Here is a 6,385-nt window from a genome sequence, read left to right as displayed (position 1 = left end):
CTTGGGCTATGATCCTTCCATCATCTTCAAAACACATCACTCCAACTTCTTCTGTCATCGTGGTTCTTTATGTCTCTCTTGCCTCCTTCTTTCTCTTATAAAATCTCTTGTGATTATGCTGACTCTTCCTAAATAATCCAGGATAACTTCCCCCATCAGTATCATTATTTTAATCACATTGGCAAAGTCCCTTTTTTACCATGTATGGCAACTTATTCATAAGTTCTGGGAGTTAGGCTGTGAACATCTTTGAGGGAGAGGGGCATTATTTTGTCTACCATATGTAGGGTTTAAAAGTTTTTCTGCTCCATTTTCCCTGTCTAGCATTGTTTTGAAGGCATCTTGGTACCACAATGCCTAAATATCAAAGGTTTGTTGATACCATAAATATGCAACCAACTTCTAGCCTTTTTTTTCAATGTGTCACCTTATCAAATGTTTCTTGCCATGACATTATGCTCTCTAGCAATCCTGGATCTTCTGATGGACTCCACTGGCTTCACTGTTTAGCAATAGAAGAATCTCTGAGAATACTATTATTCTTGATGTGATGACACTGTCATCCTGTTAGCCTCATGACAGAGTGATATTGGAGAAGACACAGCCCCATCTCTTCATTTGCCATATAATCATTTTACAAGTTTGTATGAATGCAACATTTCATAAAGTTCTAATGTTTCCTGTTGGCACACAGTCTTCTTGGGGAGGATTCTGATACTTTTCCTTGTCTCTAAATCTTCTTCAAGTCTCTGTGCTATCATTCTCATGCCTTTAAGAGGTCCTGCTCTTTACCACAGCATTCTTTACCACAAGAAATCCTTTTTCTTTTTCTTAAGATTGATCCATCTGTTTCTATTTCTTCACATCTTACTTTGTCATCATAAAAGTACTATTCTATCTTTCTACCTGCCTCATGTGTTCCCCAATTCTTATCTGATTACTTAAGTCATTGCATGGAGGTGAAATTCTTGTGTAAATCACAAATCTCCATAGTTTCCACTGAATCCTCAAAATATGTTTAATTATATACATCTGTTGTAATATGATAAATTGATCACGGCAGAGATATTTTGAGGAGCTTATCTCCCCTTGTGGCACTACATGTGAAATTTATCAGAGAGGTATGGCGAATTGACATTTGCCAAGACACAGTTGTAAGCTCCTATTTCCTAGTTGATTAAACACCCTGAGGAGCCAGTGTTCATATCCTTCCAAGGTCATGTCAACTACAATGAGAAGTTTTAAGTGAACTAGTGGCTCTAGGTAATTCCTATCGCCCGTTTCATCTATCAGTCCCTGGAAATAAGTATGTTGTTCCAGAATGCTTTGGAGTGTTCTCTCAGACTGATAAATTCTTACAAGGTAAATCAAAGCTGTCTTGATGTCATCTTCAATCACAGGCATTGAATACCACTGCTTATCGAGTCTAAACACATAGTCACAAGCATACCATTAGGCAATTTTGGACACAAGATATAGCATTTAATTTTAAAAATATATCCAGTCTTTTAAAAATAAATATCTTGCAATTAAGATTGAATTGATAGTGCCCAAATGGGATAGGCATATGGACTGCAAGATAACTAGTTCCTTAGTGTAATCTGTTAGTTTATAAAATTCATAAAGAGGAAGTCCTCTGGATTGTTTTCTGAAATGTCATGAATGTTATGATAGAATTCACTTATATTTTCTCAGGGTGGAAATAATGATAATGATGATAGAGGACATTTATTGATTGCTGAACTATAATAGATATTGTTTTACACATAATAATATAGTGCATACTCAACATAGTTATTTAGCTACTATTTTCTTCCCATTTACAATAAGAAGACCAGAAGAAAGTCCAGAGAAATTATGCAGTTTCTCCCCAGAGTTTCACAACTAGTGAGTGATAAAGCTGGACTTTGTTCTGCACTTATATGGCTCCAGACCTTGACCTGGACGATCATGGAAAGAGAAGAGTTCTTACTGCTGCCTTGGATTTGCTCCTCAAACTCTTCCCTCCTCTTTCTTTGAGTTACTGAGGAATCCTAGAAATATGAAGTGGAAGAGAGAGGAGACATAAAAAGTTATTTACTTACTTTTCTTTTTTGATGTATTTATATGTTCATGATATGTGTGCATTTTAATGTAACAAATTTGGGCTCTGTTATATACGGAGCATAAGGTCTATTAGAAAGTTAGTGTAGAGAGAATGGGTAATTGAAGGCAAAGAAAGATTCAAAGGAGAAGATAAGGACTGAACAATGATGAAGTAGCCAAGTGGAACCATCTATTCCTCAGAGATGGAAGAAAAGAAAGTAAGCACGAGCATGAGGCATGCAGGTCTGCAGGGCGGAAATAAGGCAGTTTATGCATATTAGCTTCAGCTCCTTTTGGGTAGAGATTCCTCATCAGCAGTGAGCAAGGAGGATTATGAAAGTTATGGGACCTGAAAAGTTAACTGTTTCAAATAATTTTGTGTGTCAACTAAACAGACCTAGAAAATAGGCAACACTGTTTGTGATTTGCAAATATGCAGGCTTGTTTTTGCTATTGTTGTATGTTTGTTCTTTCTTATGTGTGTGTGTGTGTGTGTTAATCTGGTTGTAGAGGCAAAGAAAACACTTAACCTGGATTCATTAAGGTTTAGAGGTTTACAGGGAGGCTCTGAGGTTGATAGAGTTAGAAGTGTCAGCTGGAAGGTCTGCAAAGGGAACCTTGCAGCCCCTGCTGGATAGAGAAAGAAAAAGAGGCAGTATGTGGCCAACGGCCCATAGGAATGCAGAAGTTCTAAAGTTTTATTTATATCTAACAGTAGAATATAGTGAAAATAAGGCTGTTGGTGCGCTAGAATGATGATACTTTAGGTAAGAGCGTGTTATGTTCTATTAATATATCAGAAATAGAATCTGTCTGTGTTACTATGACATACCAAATATACTCATGAAGTTTGGTTGTCAGAGTGACTGAACTAGAATGAGGCTTTAAGGAAGGTCAAAGAACTCTGAAGGTGCAGTGTGCATCTGTTTCCACACATTAATATAAGTGTTACTGAGAATAATAGTTGGAGAAGACAGTTGAGGGCTGTGAGTCCAGAGCCACAACTGTCATGGAGAGTGATAGCGTAAAGTGCCACTCAGAAATTCTTACATGATTATTCGGGTGACATAAGCCTCAAAAGAGGATGTTCATGACTGATTGCTGAAGACAAATGATGTATAAGTGGCCATGTCACTCTTTAACATAATATATATAATATTTACTTATCTTGTTAATTTTCTGCCCCTCCCCAGCAGTATATAAGCTCCACGAGAACACAGAATTTTACATAATTGGTTCTTGATTTTTCCTTTTTCTTAAAATTTGCCTGACATATAGTTAGTGCTCAATAAATATCTGTTGAATCAAAGCTAGAAGAATAAATCAAAGAATGATGAATAAATTGGTAATTGGAAAATAAAAATGCGGGCTTTGCCTCCTGGACCTATGATCTAAGCATGAGAATAAAGAGCAGACATAAGAAATGTGGTATCTTGTGGGGGAAATCCAATTTTTAGTGAAGGCAAGGAGGCAAAAGAAAATTTTGACAAATTATATCAGAAAGTGATGGAGTCCAAGATGAGAATATGAAAAGTAATAGGAGAAAGCAATTAATGGCTAAATAGCCTGCTAATTTGGCAGAGATGAGTAAAAAATGATGTTAGTTTTATGGCATAAGTAATAGTAAGTAAATTATTATACCATTATATCAATTAGGGTCATAATGAGAAACAGATGCTACATTCAAAGGTTTAATTGCAGAGAAAGTAATAAAGGACTTATTTACAGGGATGTGGGCAAAGTAAAGGAATCCAACAAGAGATGGTAAAGCCTCCAGGAACTAGCATCACAGAAAGTCAGTGTTGCCTTACTGCAGGGTAAGGAAAGACTGTGGTGCTCTTAAACCTTACAAGAGCTCCTACTGTGAGATGGGCATCAAGAAGGAACTCTTGTCTTAGGTAGAAAATTTCAGCCACTGTCAAATTGTAATTTGCTAAGGAGAGATGGGGGCAGGGGTAATAGAATACTAAATGTCTCTTACTCCCTCCTGCTCATTCCTATTGCTGTCAACCATTGGGAGAGTCAAACAAGGAGTGATGGGGAGTGGAGAATGAAATCTGGAGACACACAACCAATTATCATGATGTTGAACACCAGTGGAGGCACAGGAATATGTGTATGCACTTTTACATATATGTACATCCATGTACATACACATGTTTACGTACGTGTACATCCATGTTCGAGACCTGTTTGGCTTGTTAGGTTATGCAGTATGCAAGGGACCATATCAGGCTGACATGTGTGCCTTTCATTTGTGGTTCACATTTTTATTGGACAATGCTGATCTAGAGTTCCTAAGAAAAGAGGTCTCCATGGGGAATATAAAATTAGATGGGTCTCGGTATTCCTAGGTTTCTCTTGGTAAACATGCAGTTTTCTTCTAGCTTTTAATTCCACAATCTTATACAAGCTCTACACATATCTATTCCCAGAAAGATATATTGATTAAAGTTATGACTCACAAAGAAATGGTGGTACATTTTATATTGATGCTTTACAATTTCTATAGGAAATTTTCCTTAAAGTTTTATTTAGATTTCTCAGCTTTTACCCTAGATCTTGAAAATTTTAACTTTGAAATCTTAATTTATTATTAGCTAAACTGGGAACCTTGCAATATACAAGGCTTATCCTAATAGTTTAATAGTACAACTATAAAACTGTAAAATCTATCAACTTGAAATTAGAAAAATATAACAGAGTTTAGGCAAGCTTTGATTTTAATTTGTTTCAGATCTATGGCAACAGTTTCAAAAGTTTCTTAGCAAAGAAGAATTGAATATTTTTAAAACCTTGAGAAGAAATTCAATATGCTTATTCTGCTCTCTGCTATATTCTTCCTTACTTTTCTATCACACAAGTTCCTGGAAACCACCTTCAAGGTATGTCAAGTATTGCAAAACTGAACAGGACTCTTGGGGTTTCCTGCATGCCATTTGGTCCCATTATAATGAAATCTAAATCCTAGATTTCAATATTTTGTGGCTATTAACATTCTATTGAACTTTATAGAAGAACTAAGCCATATAAATCCTGTGCCTTAGCCGAGTTGCACTGAAAAAATGACATTATGCTTTCCAAGAAAAAGATACCTGCTTCTTATTCCATGCAAAGTATTGCAATATCCAGCATTAGAGGCTACAAGAAAGATTTGTAGAGGCTGCTCTGAGAATTCACAGTCCCAAATTTCAGCTTGAGAAAGTCGAGGAATGGCTATTTTATGATTTTTTAGTTTTAGTGGCCCAATCTGCAACACAGTACTTTGTGTATGTTGGTTGTTCAATGTTTACATAATTTAATTTGACTAGGGAACATGTACTTCAGAGACAGATCTTTTCATCAGTTAGGAGTCAACTGCTGGGGTTTTCCATAAGTCAGCTTTGGCAGAAGCCCATGACAGATGTGTGACCTATTTGGAGTGGGATAAAAAAAAAATTTTGTTTGTTTTTTGTTTTTTATAAGTAAACCCTGGGGGAAAAACCTTGGAGAGATTACAACAGAATCATAGCCAAAGCAAAGTACAGGCCAACCTTATTAATAGAGGAAGCCACTGTTTTATGCACAAAAATTTCTGGTTTTAAGAGCTAACAAATATTATCTCTTTCAGGAGATATTGCAATCAAAGGAGTTAGCTTATACAAATGGCACCTGTCATTTCAAAGATTCCTGAGTTGTAGGCCATTGATGATTTAGGAGTTGAATATGAAATAATAATAATAATAGTAATTGTTTAAAATAAAATGTTATTTAATTTTTTAAGATTTTTAAAAATTTATTTATTTGACAGAGAGAGAGAAAGAGCAAGACAGAGAAAGCAGGGGAAGCAGCAGAGGGAGAGGGAGACACAGACTCCCTGTTGATCAAGGAACCCAATGTGGGGCTCGATCCCAGGACCCCAGGATCATGACATGAGCCAAAGGCAGATGCTTAACTGACTGAGCCACCCAGGAGTCCCTAAAAATATATTTTTTAAAACTTTACTTTAAGTCAGGCTATTTTTTTAAGTAGTTTATTTACATGTACTGCTTTAATCATTAAAGTAACAAGTAAGTTTTAATATAATTATTTTTGTGGATGGGAAACCAGGCCATCGAGACTTTAAGCAATTGCCCATAGTAGATTGAGGGGACATCTTGAGCTAGACTTTGAGTTCACACCAATTTGGGGAGATCAACAAATAAGGTAAAATGAAGCCTAAATAGGTGATCCTGTTTATCTCTGAAATGCGTAGGCTGTGTGCTACAACTTGCTAAGACTTCTTGAAATAGGAAATGTGGAAAGATCACATTTGAACAAG

The sequence above is a fragment of the Eumetopias jubatus genome, unplaced genomic scaffold (genome assembly GCF_037043125.1).
Source record: "Eumetopias jubatus isolate StellerSeaLion01/CBP00866 unplaced genomic scaffold, mEumJub1_p1.0 scaffold_2, whole genome shotgun sequence".
Lineage (NCBI taxonomy): Eukaryota > Metazoa > Chordata > Mammalia > Carnivora > Otariidae > Eumetopias > Eumetopias jubatus.
This window is presented reverse-complemented; position numbering follows the sequence as displayed.